Genomic DNA, 21,159 nt, shown 5'->3' with positions numbered 1-21,159 from the left:
AGCTACTATAGTCTCAGTAGGGATAAGTAAGGATATATCAACTAAATTGGGATGAGCAAAGAAGAAAGGAAAAGGAGGAAGTCACCAGAAACATAAAGACAAGGATGATAAATAAATCATGGAAAAATTGTTCTAACAAGATTGAGGGAGATCCTTAAGTGATGCAGGAACAGAAGTCTTATATGTACCCAAGGTGGCCTACAAAATAAATTTCTAATGTGATATCTTATGTAAAATATCATTCTAAAAAAAGCACAAAAATATTTGAGACAAATGATCAAGAAGGTCATGAATACCATGTGCAATTTGTTATGAAATCTATTCCAAACAAATACATCTTTATTGTTCTGTGGCACTATTTGTTCCTCAAAGAGTAATCAGTCTTGGATCTAACTTTAAGAAACCACAGATTCATAACTAACATTCGAGGGGTACAATGCTTTATCTTCAAGCAAGTTATACAGACATCTCTGAAAAAGTCAACAAGTTTCCCCATATGTGTAGTTGGCTAAGGCCCAAAACAAGTCAGGCACTTCAGCTGGCCATTTTACATTTAAGACAACAAAAAATTTGAAATACTTGTGAAGCAGGTTTTGCATGGGCATGTGCTCTTGGGGCTCTGCAGGGGGAAGTCTTGGAAGACATAAACAGTTAAAACAGTGAAACAGAAACATTAAAGTACAATGAAATCTATTAGGAATTCAGCCTGCACCTACTAACTTCAAAATCTTTATGTACAACTGATGGCATTTCATGGATCTAAGCTTAAACGAGGAGAAGCGCTGGGTCCTGTGTTACAGTCACAACAAGCCCTTGCAATGCTACAGGCTCGGGGAAGAGTGGCTGGAAAGATGGCTATTGGAAAAGGAACTGTCCACAGCTGGCTGAACATGAGCCAGCTGTGCCCAGGTGGCCAAGAAGGCCAAGGGCATCCTGGCCTGTATCAGCAATAGTGTGGCCAGTAGGACCAGGGAAGTGGTTGTCCCTCTGCACTTGGCACTGGTGAGGGCACACTTCAAATCCTGTGTTCAGTTCTGGGCTCCTCACTGCAAGATGGACATTGAAGAGCTGGAGTGAGTCCAGAGAAGGGCAATGGAGCTGGGGAAGGGTCTGGAGCACAAGTCCCATAAGGAGCAGCTGAGGGAGCTGGGATTATTTAGGCTGGAGAAAAGGAGGCTGGGGGGGGCACCTTATTGCCCTCTACAAACACTTGATAGGAGGTTGTAGCCAGGAGGGGGTTGGTCTCTTCTGCCAAGTAACAAGTGACAGGAAAAGAGGAAATGGCCTCATGTTATGTCAGGGGAGATTCAGGTTGGATATTATGAAAAGTTTCTTCACCGAAAAGGTTATCAAGCACTGGGGAACAGGTTGCCCAGGGAACTGGTGGAGTCACCATCCCTAAAGGAATTTAAAAGATGTGCAGATGTGGCACGTAGTGGTGGACTTTGCAGTGCTGAGTTAATGGTTGCACTGGATGATCTTCATTGTTTCCAACCTAAATGATTCTATGAATCTATGATTCACTTCAAATAAAGACTGAAAAGGGATTCAGGCTTTGAGGTTCCAAAATTGAGTTATATGAAATTACTCACTGCTAAACCAGAAGTTCTCTCTCTCTTCTTCAAGTTTATCTGGCATATTCTTATTTTTTTAATAACAGCAAAACCAAAAAATAGAACAGCTGTGTAGTGAAAAAAGCATATACACCATAATGTTGTAGCGTTAAATTAAGATGTTTTAATGTCTATACAGTTACCACACAGCTTTGGTCTAAATGCCAAAGCGATAGTGTTTAAAGATAAACTGGGATATTTTCCCTTAAATAGGCATTATATCAGTACATCATGTGCAACTTTATGAGCAATATGCAGGTCACCTCAAGACTACAGCAGCTGGCACTACATGATGCATGCAGAGATATGAATGGATGTTGGTAAAATACATCAACTTCAGGCAGAAAAGTTCACCAACCTTTTGAGAGTTTATGCTTTTGCTGCTCAGAGAAACCATGACACCTTTCAGTTTAGAAATGAGAAAAACAGGTCAAAGAGAAAAGGTGCTGCAAAATATCCCACTGGTCAAATCTTTTCCATGTGAACAGGATGACTTGCAATTAAATTAGCTCATTTCTGGGCCAGAAAAAATTTACCAAGTTTATCTGGGAGAGGTGGGGGGTGAAGCTTGCTTGTTTTGTTTGCTTGGTTTTACAATCCATTACCGTTTAACCTTCATGTAAAAATACATTTGCTTCCCCTACTAACCAGATTTTCAGAACCAAGCATGCTACATGAAGAGCCACCTACATGACAAAACAGATGACATTTACTAAACAGACTAGGAACAAAAATTTATGCATCAATTCTACAAAAGGTGAATCAACTACTGAGCTTCACACTTCAACCCCTGAAAAGAAACAAGATCTGATGGAAGAAAAAATACAGTTAAAAAATATATGAGTTGCCTGGTGTGATGAGTAATATCAGGAACGAAAGAATGAAAACATGCCTGCTGATCTTTGTGAATTATATTTTTAAAGCACAATATGTTGAATGAATATTTTAATTGCTTTGCTGCTAAAAAAAAAAAGGTAAGAATGAGAAAAAGTATTACTTTATAGCAAAAATCCTTCTGTGTGCTACAATTCAGCTAGAGACTCCAAGGGCTCTGTCTCCATTCCGAAGGACTCTGTGCCTCTGCTGTTTCTCTCACTCTTCCCCTTGCACACAACCAAGTGGCATCTCATGCTCCTCAGCAGTTTATCCTGTGGATGCTCTCAGGTGACGGGTTTTGCTATTTTCTGCTCATTTCTAAAGGGAAATGTGTGGTTCTGCTACACTGAGCCAGTATTCCTGAGCTGCACCTTTCCTTTCCAGTCATGATAGCTGACAGCACACTAGTATTCAGCTCATGCAGCTCTTCCTCTCCCAGGAACCTGAAGCCAGGAGCAGACTGAAGTGATTCAAAGATAGTTTCTTAAAAGCAACAGCATTAATTATTAATCTAAACCGAATTTTTGTCAGGAAAAAAAAAAGAATAATACAACAGAAATTGAACAGATGTTACATAACACTTTACATAACTTGACAAAACTTTTTAAATTTTACTGAAGAAGGAACCTATTCTTACCTGGGAAAGACAAGATTTATTTTGCTAACTTTCTTAGAATTTCCAAGCTCAGATATTTGGCAGAGTAACTCTGCCATGCGGGGAGAGATGGAGCTGATTTTTCACGACTGTGATCTCCGTTTCTGATGCTGTTTTTTTAGCTGGACTACTCTCTTGCTTTGCTGGTTTTGTTTTTTTTTTTTACAACAGCCCTTTATTCACCAAAACTCTCACCCCATCTCTGCATTTCTATCACGTATCTATATAGATGTTCAAAACTATACTCTCCAGCAGGTTTAACTATGCCTGACAAGTTGTGAGACTGTGATGGATGTTATCATGAGCTATTTAAATGTATGGAAATAGAGGCAAAGGAAATGAAATTATTTGTTCAAGTCCTTTAGGGAGCTAAGAGCCACAGCCTGGAGGACAATTCTGACCCAGTCTCCTGGGGCAGATCTCAGCTAAGTTAGTCACGGCTCCAGTGAATTCAGCAGCGCTACTGCCAAATGTCTTATCCAAGAATGCCAGGATGGATGGACAAGCAGCAGTTTGCACCAATGGGGCATCAAATCCCAATCCCCCAAAGGACTTTTGATAGATACTTCTGTCTCTTTCTAACTTAAGATGAAGAGAACATTTCTTAATATAATATTTATTGACATATCAGTGGCTGCTGCCTTGTTACATCTAGGAGGAAAAGAAAATAAGAATATGCCAGAGTCTGCCTACTAAAAACAAACAGTGGAGTACAAACTTGTCAGGAAATAAAGGGGACAAACTATTCTTACAAAGACCAGCCCCAAAGTAGCCACTTCTGAACTCAAAAGAATGACCTTCAGCTCTGCAGCACAACTGAGTAAGCCCAGTTGTATCTGCCCATGTCTCGAATGCCCCTTTTTGCACCACCTTTTCTTAAAAATAAAAAAAAAGAGGATCAGAGTAGAGGGATTAACAATATTAACAATGCTGGGTGAATCTGTGTTGCATTGTTTCTCATGACTCTATTAATCCATGGATACCGTTAATTTCTGAAAGTTATTTTCCTTCCTTTTTCTCACTGGAAGTATTTTGTGTATGGCTTTGGAAGACACTGTTAGAGAGCTGTTAAATACAGAGCTGTGATTAGGAATCTATGCCAATCAAAAACTGAAAGAACAGAGATTACATAATTTTTGGAAAAAAATAATTTCCACAGAAGAATGCACAGAGATGCTTTCACCTGAGGAATCACATGTTTTCTTTTATCAGGACATTTTCAAATTTTCCTTTAAAGTTGGTTCTTTGCCATTAATGTCACTGTCTCCTTGCTGGTCAGAAGCACTTGATCAGCCCCATGATGCCACAACACAGGCAGAGAGGACAGGAAAAGGTGCCAGACTCTCTAGTACACAGACTGATAAAAGTACACTCGTGTCAGCTTGATGACAGTCTTCTCCTCTGGCATAGTATGAAGTTTTTTTTGCATTACATCTGAGAATATGTATTTGTATCCACACTATAAAAATAAAATTTTGACTCAAGAAGGGGTTCAGGCCACTGCTGGAGGCAGTGAAGATGTCAATTATGTTCCTAATAAGGACAGCTGGTATACCTCATGCCAAGAGCCTATAAGGAATTAATTTATCCGTTTCAAGGCTTATCTTTGACTCAATGGGGTTTACCACAACAGTGGACTGACACATACTTAGTCTATCAGGACTTACACATGACCAGCCCGGAGCGTATGTGCTGGTAAAACAAGTCAATAAGACACCCATAATATGTCTGAAACTACATATATATATATATATATATATATTACCGCAGGCCTGGGCCCTAGGGTATATCACCGTGTCCCGCAGCCGTTGGGAGGAGGAGAAGAGAGATCCAGCAGGCAGGAATTGTGCAGCAAGATTGATTTATTTAATTATTTTCCAAACTCTTTTATAGACTTTTTTCTTCATAGTCTAATTGAACAAAGGATCAGCCACCCCTTGGAGGTGATTGGCTAAAATCCTAAAACATCCATCATCAAAATATTTTTCTACTATACCATAAACAAGACTTTTCAAGGTTGCAGGTGTTTGGTTGTTTACATACTCTGCTACCTCTTCTGTGAGAGAGAGAAGTCTCTCAAGGGCTTAGAAAATAGCAAGAAAATCCTTGCTAGCAGCATTTTTGTATCCACATATATATACACACACTCATACTTGATTAGTATAAGGTTTTGGCATATGAATTCTTGATAGCTTGCTTTCCTAATTCAATACAACAGATTGGTTGGATGTGTGGAAGGAAATGAAACATAGGACATGAAGGGTATGTAGATACTTGTAAGGACACCTGTTTTGTGAGGACATCTGCTCAATGGATGTCCAGTGCATAAACAGAGATGAGACAGGAAAAGTAATAAACCACTGAGGTACACAAACCCTGCAGAGCAAGAGACAGTACCAAAGACCAGGTCTGTGAGGTCACTGCTCGATGGGCTGCTGAAGGAACCACACCAAGGCTTGGAGAGGTTCAGCCTGAGTTCTGTTAACTGGTGAAGTGGGCACACAGGGAGGAATGAATGAAAAGGTCATCACAGGCCCTACAGTAAAGAGCATGCTGATGGGATTGCAGCAGTGTGCCAGACTCACAGGATGTTTAGCAGAAGGGCAAAGACAGGAAAAGGGAGACGTTCCGAATGCATGGGGGAGGAACAACATGAAGAAATAGAGAAGGACATGATGAAAGGGATTGGTCATCTGTAAGTAAGTTGTGCTTCAATATGCCTGTCTGGCCACACCCCTCACTCGATCACGGCAACCTGTTTCATCTGTTTATTAATCCTAATTGCTAACAATTTTCCTGGATGAGGATGGTCTACATTCTGGACTGGCCTAGCAGTAGTGAACCTTTAGCTAGAACAGCTGATGAGAACAGGAGATGTGGGAAAGAGCTATCAGAGACACTGTGGATCTCAGGGACAGATACTGGTGAGACCAGAGTGAACAAAATACAGTTGAGTGACCTCTCTTCATATCAAGCTATGAGAAATCTAGCCCTGGAATCTGGCTATTGCTTATGGCTTTGCAACAGTGGAAGCAAAGTCACAGCAAATAGATGTTATCTGTTTTGACTACCACTAAGGTTTTGAACCCTATTTTGAAATATATTCTGTGAAATCTGTGGAGTAAAAATTATTCTGTTCCTCCCAGCAACAAAGAAAAGAAGCAATACCCTTTCTTTCAATCACTGCAAAATGGAAACTGCCTCTTCCATCCCTTGGAAGGCTACAAAAATTAGAGCTAGACATACAGAAAGAAAGAAAAGTGAAGCTTCATCTTTTAAACAGTTTAGCCAAAGACTGTTAGATAATGAAGTATTCCAAAACATCCTAAAAATACTTCTGTGACAGAAACCAAAACACCCTTCCTCTTCTATTTATACTCAGCAAGTGGGTATCTGAGATATTGTTCAAATTTTGCCAGTAGGTATAACTGAAACATCCTTTTCTGCATTTAATTCCGACTACTCTGCCTTACAAAGTAAAATATAATGAAAACAGAAGAGAAGTAAGAATAGCTTAAAAAAATTGTTAGACCGAGTGATACAGTGTGCTACTAAAATAACACAATCTCCTCTTCCCAGTAAGACATTGTGTTGCACTATTAACAGATCCACATTCCTAATTCAAAGATTAATGCATGGTTAGATGCTTATTTTCCACACTATCGAATAACTCTTCATCCAAAGGAGGTGAAGGAAATCTAATAACAATCAATCCTTTCTGCACATCATAGATATTAATTGCCAGTTTAACTGACATAACACACTGCATCATCTGCCACTTACTCTGACATTTCTGTTATTAAGAAAGCATGTTTTAATCTATGAAAATACAACGTATTTAAACACATGGGATTATTTTTAATGCCACTGTGTTACATATGGAACAGAACTAAAAAACAACTGACTGCTAGCACAGGTGATGTTATGTATCCAATAAACACCAAATTAAAAGGACAATTCCATTTAAGTCCGCTTCTGGAAATAATTAGTAACAATTTAATGTTCTTAGATACTGGTTTTCTAACCAGCAAGGCAAGTGCTAACTATTTCACATGTGAATGGATTTCGAGCAACTTTGTTCCACCAGTGCTGGGAAGAGAAGCTACAAGTGAGCCCAACCAAATTCCCAAGAATTTTTACTGGTGGCAGGCAGTGTAGTGTTTGTGAGACACTCTTTGACTACAGCCACCCTGTTCTTCTCAGACTCACTGTGTGAGCACACTGGTGTGCCCACTCAGACCAGGGCACTACAGCAAAGTCCAAGACGGCCGCACAGCAACTTGACTGCACTGACCGGTTATACACAGTATCCATGAAATCATTGTATTTCTTGATGTTTTTTCTGCAATTACAAATTCTCTCAGTTATTTATCTTTGCCTTGTTTACATTACTAAAATGACTTTTATTTAAGAGGGAAAGAACTACACTACTTTTTGGAGAAGGGTTTGGAAGATGGGCAGCCCCACTGCTAGCTAGTTTCAGAGGGCTGATTCCTAGAACTTGAAATGGATGTGAAGGGGAGAAAATGAACCATCAGAGTAGTATATGGGAATAATATTCAGTGCAGCAGGTCACTTAAGACAAATATACTGGTTCAAACTTTAAGTCCTCTCCATGATTTCTTCTGATGTGCCTATTGAACAGCAGATAGACAATTCAAAATCTGTACATTGCAAACGCACAGGAGATTTATTATAGACAAATTTACCTGTAACATCATAGGGTAATTTAGCCTCATTAGCAAAGTAATTTGCTACAAGTTTAAAAAAGTGCTGAGCAATTTTAGCTGAAAACAGAGCAGAATGTTATGCAAATTGCTGCATTAACTTCACAGTCTAATTTGTTTAAGGAATCTAAATCAGGGTTTGGATGTAGGTCCCATTTAAGAATGGCTTTCTCATTAGGACTTTTCAGATCAGATACAAAGGTAACATAAAGCTGTGAACAGACATAATGTAAATAAATTTAACTACCAGCATATATACAATGTTCTGCTTAAATAAGAATTGTTCCCTCTGTGCTAAACTGCACTGTGTGGAGAAGGATTGGGATTTTTTTTTCTGTGTCTGTAGAAACCAGGTGGGTGTTTGGTGGAAAGGTTGTGTGATGTGAGGATGCAAAGCATGGGGTCAGTACTCAGTAGCTTTTTTTATGGGAGCTTATTTCTGTTACTGAATACAGATTTGTTTTTCCCTGTGTCTCTTAAGTGACCTCTTTAGATCTTGGGATCTATGTGTGGGGTTGACAGAGGGTCAAAACCATTTTCTGAACATGAAGAGACTCAAAACCATGTTCTAAAATTGCCCTGAGAAGGTATAAATACATGTACTGCTTTCTTAGTCAGTAAGCCTTAATGTATTCTGCTCTGTGACACATTTTGTTTTCCATGCTTGGTAGGAAGGCTACACCTATTATAAATCAAAGTTTTAGTGTGATTTTAGATTTTACAAACAAAATCCCTGGCTAGACATGAGTTATCTATAACTGTAAAGCACTTTACCCTAATACTTTCAAAAAACTTTACATTTGAAGGACAATGCAAGTATCCTACTCTAATCATGAAGGGCAAGTGGGATCTTCCAAGTAACACTTCTAGCTGCAAGCACAGAGCTGACCTTAAGTGCTTTTCTGACTGCGAAGGCATCAGAAAAGCAACTTTCAATCCCACTGTTAAAAGCAGTATCTCCTAAAATTAACAGATTGGCACTGACCTACATTATAAACTAACACTGAGGAACACACATAAATACGATAAAATACACACATGCCAAGGCCCTCAGTAGGTATTGTAACTACTTGATATTGATTCAGGGTCTTTGTTTTTCAAAAAATGCACAATGCTAAAGAAGGTTCAGCAGCATGCACTTCACAGACAGTGCAATAGCAATATTAATTTAGGATACAAAGACATTAGCATTACTCAACCAATCAACTGATTTAGTACTGTAAGACATTAAATGAAAAATGCTGATTAACACCAAAGGTTTGGATCATTTAGTTTCTGGTATTTAAAAATAATTAAGTATCTATCTGAAAATGAAGGTTTATATTTATTATTGGTGAAAAGAACTGACATATATACTTCAACTAAAAACGTCCTGGTATTCCTATAACCAGATATCTAGTGAAGTTAAAGATGATAAAGAAGATTCAATTTTTATTTTTTTTAATATAAAGCAAAAGTTAAGTTCTTTAGAGAAAGCAGTAGGTCACTACTTCAAATATTTTAACAGCAATAGAGGAAATCACCTCAGTGTTGGATTAAAATTTCTAAAGCTGTAGTTAACTCCATTCAGTTAAGGATATCATAAATGTGATTTAGTCAATGTGAACACAAATACCATCTAGGAACAAGATAGTCACCAATAAGACCAAAGAAATTTTTATTTTTTTCAGTCATTTAAGCCCAAACAACAAAATAACTCTATCTGACATTTCAGCTCTAATTGGAAATTCAAAAGCATCGAACTTTTCGATGCCTGCTGTAGCTACCTCAGTTTGCCTCACAGAATAAACAGTGGGCCTCTTCTCAGATTAAAAATACATTTACAATTTATTACATTGAGCATCAGACCTGATGACCTCTGCTCCCAGGACATTCTCTACTGCGATTTAAATGTGAGGTGTTCTCTTCTTAGAACTGATGCATTACTCTTCAAAGAAGCTCTCAGTCACACGAGAATTTTCTGTCTTGGAAGTATTTTGGGAGCAAGCTACTGCCTCAAGAGCCCGTGAATGCATTCTCACAACATCCCTCTTTGGTAGAAGTTTTGCTAATTGAAACTGAGGCACATAAAATTTAATTTTTTGTCTAAGATCCCAAAGGAAGGCTACGACCTGTAATTTAAGAGTATCAGTGCAGCAGAATGCTGCATTGCAGAATCCTTCCTCTATCTCCCCACTTACCTGAGTTTTATAAATGAAGTCAGCACAAGTAAACACCTGCCTCATAGCTAATACACTTTTTAATACCCACAGACCAATATGCAAAATTACAGAATATATAAAAGTATGTATTATATAAAAAATGAGTGTGTGTACATATATATACATGTACTGGTTTCAAGGTAGGCATTTCTGTTTTAAAGCCTTAGGTATTCTTATGTATCTATAAACCTGTGCCTTCTGCTGCAACCATTCTCAGTAGCTTAGTAACAGCCATCTCTTTGTATTTTTAAACACATTTTGAAGATCAACTGATGGTCTTTACCTTAAAAGTTTCATTTGGCAGGTCCTTTTTATCAGGACTATGGTTTTCCTTATTGAAATCATTTTGCTGCCAACCTTTTTGGTGCAGATATGTTGAGAAAGCATCAAATTACAGATATTGATATCGATCTAGGTTATTTTATTTCTATATATAGTGTGCAAAGTCTTACTGTGGCTTACTGGATGATGAGAACAGTAATAAAAAAATATGCCCTACAATAGGAAAGTGATCCTCTGCATTCACACATCAGCCTAATAAATCAGAGAAGCAATTGGCAGGAGAGTTATGAATAGAAAGAAATCCACGGCACATACAGTAGAGCATTATACTGCTTGAAAAAGCTGCAAATATATTTATTGCCCATTCTAAATGTCATACTACCTATGTCAAATGACACTGTCTTTCAGTGTATTACCCTTCCTTCCCTACCAGCCAATATTTTCAAATACGAAAGACACAGATTTTGCAAATGTTTTGATAAAACTAAAACATGCTTTCCTCAGACCAGTGGAAAGAGGAACAGTACAATGCAATGTTCTTCCTGTGTCTGCTGCATAGCACAGAAAGTAGCATCTTGCACACATTATACTGCTTTATTTTCTCTTCTCCTAACAGCATAAAAAGCATTATCACCAGATATTCACATCTGAATTTTTTAGCTTATGAAATTTATTGCCTGAAATTCTCTTCTAGGTGCTTATTCTGACTGCCCAGAGCTGAAAAAGACAGAAACCTTTAGCCAGTATTCCCATTTCCAGTGAGGCAGACACTGTAGGAGTGAGTGCTAAACCCAGATAAACTGGAGGTCTAGAGAGGCTCTTGTTCAAGCCCTCACTCACTCCCTTCAGCCTGCAGGAAGGCCAGAGCCAGGACCCTAAACAGCAGCAGAACAGAAGTCAAATTCTGCATCCCAAAGATGTTTGTGAACACTGCTAACAGTTTGCACTGTAGTGAATAAACAGCATAATTCAAAGAGCAAAGTTGCAATTATCCATATGAAACACAGACATTTGCTAGCTACTACTGAAAAATATTTAAAATTTTGGCTCACTTCAAATAATTGTCACTGACTATTAGTATCATAGAAAAACCTTGGAGAGAAACTTCTTGGAAGAGTGGGAAAAATACTGTCCTTTTGGCTATTCCCTGAAGAGGGAATAACTGGACGGTGCGAGGGGAGAAACATGAAAGCAGTGTAAAGCAGTGTTGAGATGAAAATACCAGTACACATTCTCAATATTAAGCTCATGATTTTGTAAATCAGTGTTTTAAGTTACCTTGTAAATTTGTTTGATTCAGCCTCTTTTCAAGAAGAGAAAGCAGTATGTTACAGAACAACTGAAAACAGGAAGGCAAAAAAAAAAGTCTAATTTTTGCTTATCTAGCATTAACTCAAAAAAGCCCGACCACAACTAGATGTTGCACTGCATTTATGAAATAACACACTCTTGGCTACCTCTTTTTAAAATCATGACACTTTACATGACTGAGGCTTTTTTCCAAGAGAAATGATTTTGAAGTGTGGATGCCATAAACCCAAAGCATTCAAGATCCTTAGCAGAGCAGAGGATTAGAAGACAAGAACTGGCCCCAGCAATCTGCCACTGATTTGGTGTGCAATCTTCAGTTAACACCCCAACTTAACATCCTAAATCTTCCTTTCCCCCTTATAAGCAAATGTTACTTCTGTGGGGCTTGTCATTAATTCCTTTATTGAACAACTGGAACATTTTCCTAATCTTAAGTGAAATATATGCCAGGTACACAGTAAATCATTATAATAATTTGGGCACAGTATCTTGATGATGAAATCAAGAATAGCCATGGTTAAGTGATCCCACAGGGATCCCAGAGTGTAAAATGCTACTTCTGTGCTACAGAAAGCACGTATTATGGGGACATAGCACAGCACTCAGTGACACTCATTAATACTCAATCAATGTAAAGACTGTGCACAAAACAGAGATGCACCCTCTCATCAGAAGAGATAAATATCATAAAACAGTATTGTAGAAGTAAGATGGCAAAACTAAACATAGAAATGCATTCAGAAATGCTTTTGAAAGCAAGACTGTCAGTATAAGATTTAATTATCAGATAGAAGGTACACTTTTATGCTTTTTTCCTATGAAAAAGTGAAAAAACCTACCAGTTTATCCATTTTTCTGGAATTTATTAGCAAAGTAAGGACAACATATTAGCAAGAAAAAAATAGAGTGATATACTTTCATAAATGTTATTTAGTAACACAGTGTTGGTCTCTAGACTGAGAAACATAATTATAATATTTTACACTAAAAATGAATGAAACAGGGTTTTTATTAGCATTCTAATTAAGACCACTCAGATTTAGGTGGTCTTAACAGTGTTAACATAGTCTATTGTGTCGAGACCAATGTAGACATTTCTGCTTCACCTGTTTTAGTTAATGTCACAGAGGAAAAATGTTCAGCCACAGGCCTGTACTATATGCAATGAATTAGTGCTTCTTTGACTCACACAATTCAAACTGAAAGAAGAGAGAGTATCATGGACATGGCATAAAGGGCCATCCAGAGCAGACATATGAGACATTTCAAACTGGCACTGTAGTTACTGAAATGCTGCCATAGAAACTCTCTTGTACACCTATCAGTAGAGAAGAGCTTGAAGCAGAGATACCATCGCTTTAGTCAGGAGAAACAAACCATTTATATCTGCCTGCCTTAAAGGAGAAAGAGAACTCAAGCTGCTGACTGCTGGAATGAATAAAATGGAAGGGAGCAGAGTGATCACGAGTGGTTACACAGGTCAGAAGACGGGATCAAAAAAAAAAGGGAAATCAAAACCAAGCAGCAATCATAGAAAACAAGAGTTGCTTTAAAAGAAAAAATTCCATGGAAAGAAGGTGGGACAAGCCATAGCTAGTGTATCCAAGTGATGGGATTTTGATCACAGGAGAAAACAAAAATTTCTATTTCAAACAGAAAGAGGATTCAACTTTCAGCCATCCCAGGTGTTTTAGAAATCTTCTAACAGGACAGGAGAAAAGATACCTTCAGCCCCTATATCCCACTTCAAATTAGTGCAGGAATGCCACAGGATGCACAATGCCTGGCAAACTGTGTGCCCACATAAAGTGGTAGAATAGGAAATTCCTTGTTTTGCTGTGGTGAATTAATTCCTTGGTTTGCTTCCCTTGCGCATGTGGCTTTTGCTCTCCTTATTAAACTGTCTTTATCTCATCTCTTGAGTTTTTTCACTTTTACCCCTTTTTCTCCTCCATCCCACTGTGGGGAACTGAGCGAGTGGCTGTGTGGGGTTTAGCTGCTGGTTGGGGTCAAACCACGACAGAGGAACAGCCCTCACAAATGTTTTCAACCTGAAGCCACACAAGAGTTGATATTGACAGGTTGTTGCCAACTTATCACCCTTAAGAAGAATAAAAGTAAATAATCAAAGAAGAATAAAATTAACATCCCCATTTACAGGAGTGCCCATCGACATGCAGGGCTAAAAATGGGCCATGGGCTTGAAACTTAGTCAAGCGCTTTCAGTATAAACCTTTTTTATTTCAAGTACATTCATGTGTAGAGCTTTTACTTAACATGTTCATCATTTGTGACACCCTCACATATTTACCCCTTTCTCTTCTCTGTCTGATGATAACGAAACATAAATATGTGATTTTTTTTGTGTCACAGAATGATAGGAGTGTTTTTGAGTCATAGGTATGCTACAGAAAGCCACAACAATGGCTTTCTTGTCACAGTTTGGTTTTGTTCTTGTCACAGTTTGGTTTTGTAATTATCAACCCCCAGCTGACCAAGTGTCATTTAGTAATTTCAGGTCAGTTATTTTACACTTTGAAGTTACTTCTCATGTAAGGTGCATGCAGTACACCAGAAATACTGTAACAGTGTAGCCTCTGTTGGTTGAAATTCATTCTTTAAGTATGACTAGTTCAAAAGCTCTTTGGAAAAGTAACATTAAAATACCAATAAATTTTGAGGTGGAACGAAAAATGGCATTCTGCATGCTAAAGAACAAACACCTTGAATGTAGTGGGATAAGAAGTAGCCATATATCTATTTGTATGCCTTGTCCTCCTTGTCTTACTGTGAAGAGTGAGACTCCCTGGTGTTGTTGATGGTTCTGTGTGGAAGCTACATCTCACTTGCTTTCAGTGTAAAATCATATGGCTGAATAACAAAATGCTAAGAGTGGAAAGCCTTGCTGCAGAAACTATTTCAACAATGCAAACTATGACAATTTACAAAAGACAAATCAAAGCATTTCCAAAAATACTTTGAGTGCAAGGTATAAAAAACCAAAACAAACAGCATTTTGTCTTTGAATATTTGACAGTAAATAACCCATCAATAAAAACTCCCAACCTTTATTGCAAAACAATACACCATCTGTTGATTGATTTCTTAGAAAACAAACTAGAGATCAGTAAGAACTTGAAAGGGAAGTCTTGTAAAATCTTCATCAGTGCGGCTTTAGAAAATAAAAAAAGAAAATTCTTACATAAAGACTGTTTCTGAGTATGCCACTGGGTGCTGCTTTACTTCGTTTGCATAATTTCTACACAAAAAACTACACAGAAAGTGTATTAAAAATGGTCTGCTTGACATCTAACTGCAGGTGTGAGTACAGCTGCCCAGGGTGATGGGGGCACAGACCCAAACTGTACTGCAGTAATCTAAACATAGGTGAGCAAAAGCATGAACATCTTAGTGTTCATTTTAGGAATCAGGTACAGGCAAGAACCTTTTCATACAAAAAGTCATCATTACAATAGGAAATTTCTTGTGAAGCCATTGAGGGAAGTAGTTCTCAAATTGTAAAAATTTACCCATAGAGTTGTTTTAACATATGAAAATCATGGTTATCAAAGTACCATCAAAATGTTTATAACCAAACAGGGAAGTATAATTTCTTCAAAGGTATGCAGGTGTTGTCTGCACTAAAATGCACTCTCAACAAATGCTGTAGAGTCTGTCTGAAATTACTACATTACTTTTTGGTATCACCTGTGAGATACTTCTTTCATTTAAATGAAATATTATGTCTATATCTTCTTGCATGCAGAGATTAAAGGAGTTCTCATAATGTCTTTAATGGAAAACTGACAGTATCATCAGTGTACAAGCTAAATTCTAGCCTTTAAGGGAAGTGATTTTAGAGGTAAAAGGAGAAAAGCAGGGTTATGTATGGGAAATCTGAATCCAGAACTATAATCCTTCTTCAAACACATAGGGAAAAAAACAACACAAAGTCATTTGGGTTAGGAAAGACATCTAAGATCACTGAGTCCAACCATTAACCCAGCACTGCCAAGTCCATCACTGAGCTATGTCCCCTAAGTGCCACATCTACATGACCAGCCCCTTCACCAGCTCCGTTGCCCTTCTCTGGACATGCCCCAGCACCTCAGTGTCCCTCTTGCAGTGAGGGGCCCAGAACTGGACCTGCTGGGAAGGAATGCATTCCAGCATTCCAACTCTCTTCCCCAAGCCCTCAGCATGGTAAGATACTCTGCTTTCTCTGTCTATCCTTATGGAAACAGAGGGGAATTTTGCAGAACACTGTAGAAATCAAATCAAGATACCCTCTGAAGATTATGTAAGCACTTCCAATCCCCCCTCTGTATCCTTCAAATATGAAGATTTCTGTCAGTCAGTCTGTCAGTCTAAAGGCAACATTATGGACTGTTTCTCCATCACCCCATACTAAGTGCAAGTATTCCCTGGGAGAAAACCATGCTAGAAACAGGCATGTATGTATCCTTGACCATCAGGAATCTAGCAGTGCAGTGGATGACATCGAAGTTACTACAACACTGCAACTATGTATATTACAAAGAAGATAAACAAGAGGCTAATGGGGTTTACGTGAACAAGCAGGGTACTGTGTTGAAAGGGTGCTGGCACTCTCTAAAGAACTCACAGAAGAAGATGTAGAAACACCTTTAGTTTAATGACAAAACAAATGTGAATGAAGGGCTTCAGCGAGTTGGAAAATAGATCCTTTCAGCGTGCAGTCACTCAGTTTTTAGAACTCCATGTAATAGTGTCTGGACTGATACTTTTCTTCTGAAGGGAGTCTATGGAAATGCTCTCCAAGATAAAGAGGACACTGCCCAATTCAGCAATATTTATGAAGGATGCAAGGGAAGGCTTCAGGCAGGACAGTTCAGCAGTTGCAGTTCTTTTATTTGGCACCTTTGAATTATTTTCCTGAGAGGAGAATCTCAAGTGTTGTGACTTTGTTGGCAAAAATTAATTTTCTAGCTTGAGGAAGGGAATCATTGGTGCCAAAACCCCTGAGTGACCTGTTACACCTTTGCAGCTGATGGCAGGCTGCCATTTTCCATGACAGCAAAACGGTGTTGGCGTGTGAAACTGCACAATTCAATCCCTTTATATGGTGACCTCATACAAAGGAGGAAAATGTCATTATAGGAAGAAAAAAATGCTGTGGAAGAATGAATCCTGTGTTTAATAGAATGTGCTCTTTTAAAGAAATGTTCTCTGCTGAGTATTCTAAAATGCTTCTCTTTTCTTATATCCCCTGTCTGTTCCTTCTTGGCATCCAGGAGCAGCTACTCTGGCTCCGCTCACAATCTCGCCATTGTTGGTGTAAGAGGCCTCTCCTGAGGAGAAAATGCCATCTGAAAGGGTCTTCTTATGCTCTTCTGCCTGATCAGCTTTTCAAATATCTGATCAAAACTTTTTCCCTCCTTCCCTTTTGCCTTTTAGTTACATTCTTCACTGTCACCAGTGAAAAAACAGTTTATATCAGGAATTACTGAAGTATTCCGAGATTCTGAATTTTGGCATTATTATGCCTAACTGTAATGGGGTGCCTGTAATGTTTACAATCTTTAGACTTCTGCCTCCCTATGTCCCTTTCTACACATGTGAGACCTTCAGTGATGACTGGTCACTATTCTAAAGGAGATGAAAAATCTAACTATCAAACATTAGCAAAAATAATCCAATTTCTTCAACTCCATTCTAATGTCTGCTGTACCACATAAGCACCCAGCACAGGGAATAAAGGTAGAGAATGAGAAGCACTACTGAGAGCATGTATAGCACCTGCCTTGCAGTTGGCAAGACTTAAAGAGACTCAGCAGCAGCATTAGTGAAAAACTTTCAGATTAGAGCAGCAGTTACAATCGTACTTTGAAATAAAGACTGGCACTGAATGGTTTTGAGCAGCATAGAAGTGGCAGCACCTGCAAGAAATAACATCACCATCTTTATCAATGGCCAGTGTTTACTGCATTTTCCTATTGCTGATCTGCTGTGTTCAGGGCTGGAAGGGGAAAAATACAAATTCTTCCAGTAATCTAAAACCTAATTCACTCCAGAAGTTGGTTTTTTTTGTGGAAAAGTAAATTACTTCTGACACCTTAGCATCCAGCCTGGGACATCTTCACATAAACAGTTACCAACTTTGTTTGCAAGTACTTTAAGATAGAGAAGGGGATTTGCAGACCTCATTGCTACGTGAGACTGAGCAGGACATTTACGCTGATGCAGCAATAAAGGTGCATTTCCAGTCACATCACCAAATTCATAAGCACACCTGTGATCAGCGTGCTTTAGAAATAACACCTACCATAAAGAATATGGTCATGAAGGGAAAAACAGCTCTAGTTTCCCTGGCCATGCATCAAACATTTTTGACTATCTTTTTCTCAGTTGTTATCTGGAGAGCATTTCCACTCCTTTCCTTGCGGGGGGGGGGGGGGGGGGTTCAGAGGAAGCAAGGGGTAGTGTTCCTCACTTCAGCCACAGAAATCAGAATATTTTAGAATATAAAAACAGAATGGTGAAACTATAAAAGATACTAGGAATCTCAGAAATGTATATAGTCACAGTTGCTAATTCTAATTTCTGCCTAAAGTTTAGGTGACAGTGTTCAACAAAAGGAATATAAGGTAGGTCTTTGTCCTACCAAATACATGAGGAGAAATTTTATACATATCCCACTAATTTATGAGAGTAGGACAAGTCTGCCACTACACAAAAACAAAACTGGAAGACTGAAAGAATGGTCAGGTTCAGAGGACAGATAATTAATCATCTTTCTGTGCAGATGACACAGTATAAATCACGCTTAAAAGAAGAATAAAAAATGTATTTCAAAACAGTTATTTCCAGAAACTCTGGATGAAATAGCCATTAACTGCAGTGTGACAATTCAATGCTCAATAGTGGTAAAGGCAAGAGAACTTTTGTCTCCTGTCAGATTACTCCAGAGCTGAAACTTTAACAACTGCATTACATTTCAAATTCAATACAACCAGGTAAATAAACTAAACTGTTGCAAAATATTATTCTTTCTGTGCATGCATGTTCAAGTGTACATTAAAGATGAACACTTAACAAATTATTTAGTGAATTCAATTTGCTTTTTCCTCAGTGCCTGCCAGGCACAAAAATAGCAGCAGCATTCTTTACTTACACGTATCAGTGTTTGTCTTTTCTCTAGGATTTGAAAGACCACCAAGACAGTTTCTTCTCTTTAGCCCAAGACCTTTGCTATATTAAAGCTAGGTATTTTGTCAAAGAGCAGTTTTCTCTGCTTCAAAAGAATTTTTTGCGTTTTTTTTGCTCTGTAATCTCAATAAGAAATTGCAAGGAAAATATGATGTATCCTGGTGCTTTTTTCCTTGTGTCAGAGCTGGCAGGGTTCCCTGCAACCACATGCAGCAGGACTGGAATGCTGCTATCCATGAAGAAGAAATTAAATATTAAATGTGGTCATTTGCAGACAGAGGAGAACTGGCCACAACACAAAACTACAATGCAAATACTTCGCAGAAAAGAGAATTTTTATACCAGTTTCTGTTATTTCGGTGTTAGTTCAACTCATAAGTCAGACACATCCTTAACAGTTATCAAGGAAGTTGTCCCAGGCAGGTTTAACAGGACCACTCAGGTTCCTCTGGCTGGGTATAAACCTAGGAAGAATCGGGGGTAACTGCTGTGATACCCCCTTATCAAAAGGATTTTGAACTCTCCCACAAAAGGTTACTCGAGAAACTGTGATTCAGTGGAAGTTCAAGCAGGCCCTAGACACACTACTGAGCCATTTGGGTAGACCCTGATACCAACAAACAAACACAGAAACTGTTTCAAGTGCTCTGCTGAGTCATGATCTAAACACAACAGGACTTATCATGAAATAATTTTGGTTGGTACATAGATAGATACAGATAGAGGTAAAATAGTTTGATAATGTTGGGTGCTTTAGTCTGAAAAGCTCCAAAAAGCATTTGAAAAGCACACAATACATCCCATTATTTTGTCATCTTACAAAAATCAAAAGTACCAGAAGTTTGAAAGCATATTCTCAGATGAACCGCTTTAAGAAAGGTATTTTGGTTTGTTTCCATGGCATTTTATGTATTACATAGTGAGCAGTATATGAAAGTCCTGAATAATAACAAATGAAGTGGGGGAATCCTTGTTTTATCTGCTATCCTTTCTCACAGAAGCAGCTCAGAACACTGCCTAGTACTCTACTGGTTTATTTACTTACCTTCACCCTTCCAGCTCATGAGCCTGAATCTTACAAAGGCTGATGTCCTGCTGGGATGGGTGAGATTAACAGTGATTGGACACCTTTTTTCCTAAATGGTTAGCAACAGAAATTAAACAGTCTGCTTCCCTCAAATGACAGCTACTTGAGGGCTCTCAATCTATGCTTAACAGGAGGCAGCAGAGACTGTGCAATGAGTAAATTGCTCTAATAATTTAGTTAAATTTAGCCTTTCTCAGAGATGAATCAATTCTTTTACTGAAAAACTAATTTCTGATTAATGACAAGAGTCGAGGACAGAGTGTGCAGTTAAAATTTTCAGTGATACCTGTACCACAGTTCTCTTCTCCAGTGCACAAACATTTCTCACTTTAACATTAATGTAAGTATTTTTTATTACTAATTCTAAGATGTTTGAGGTGATGTATGCAACCAGGGCAGTTCTGCCAATGCCAGCAGAATACATGCTTACTCACTAAGGAATTTCCTCAGCATGAGAAAGCCTGGAAGCAAAAGCTCTATAGTGGGATAGATCCACTGAGTGGTTTGTGCTGAGGGTGAGGAAGATGAAGCACTACCAAGCCAGCGTCACTGCACAGTTCTGACAGATAAGCAATAGCAGCTCTTGATCTCAGTTTACCTTTACATGCCAGACTAAAAGGTGCCAGTAAGGCACAGATTTATGTGCACACCACATGTCTCTGATTAGCAGTGTCTCAGAGAGGGCCAGGGGAAGCAGCTGGGGCTGGTAACAGCTTCACTCATTCAATTTTAATTGACTGCTATGTGTTTGTCAGATCCCTTAGAGCTGCCTTCCTGCCAAAAGCTGCACTGGTCCCATTAACCACAGGGAACAAACAAGCAAGAACTACCTGTCAGCTACAGGTACAGAACAAGCTCTATATTGATATCTGAATCACATTTTAGATACAATCTGCACTGAATTCCAAGATCATAGACCAATGAGCACCATTCAAGCTGCAAACTCAGTGAAATTAAAGCTATTTACACAATTATGTATTAAAGGATGCTTTGATTTAGAACCTTTTTGCTTAATTTTCATATTCTGTGTTTATAGTTAGTGTCTAGATGTCTCTTAGAGAACCCTAAGGAAATGCCCATATGTTTCAGTGAGATCAAGACCACACCACTAGCTGATTACTGAACAACTATGATACAGTGTTTAAATGGTATGCAATCAATCAAAACATTCCAAAGAAAACAAAACACTTAGTTACAACATGCACGTTTTATGCATTTT

General features: G+C 38.4%; 1 protein-coding gene across 2 annotated transcripts in view; it reads right to left on the bottom strand.

Annotated features, from left to right (window-relative positions):
* CTNND2 (catenin delta 2) overlaps positions 1–21,159 on the bottom strand; it is a gene marked incomplete at both ends in the record, with an annotated part of 531,585 nt that overhangs the window by 142,253 nt on the left and 368,173 nt on the right. The window lies entirely within an intron of this gene.

Source organism: Coloeus monedula (assembly GCF_965178545.1).
Source record: "Coloeus monedula genome assembly, chromosome: 1".
In the NCBI taxonomy this organism is placed as follows: Eukaryota; Metazoa; Chordata; class Aves; order Passeriformes; family Corvidae; genus Coloeus; species Coloeus monedula.
The sequence above is the reverse complement of the archived record's forward strand: the minus strand, read 5'-3'. Positions and strand labels throughout refer to the sequence as shown.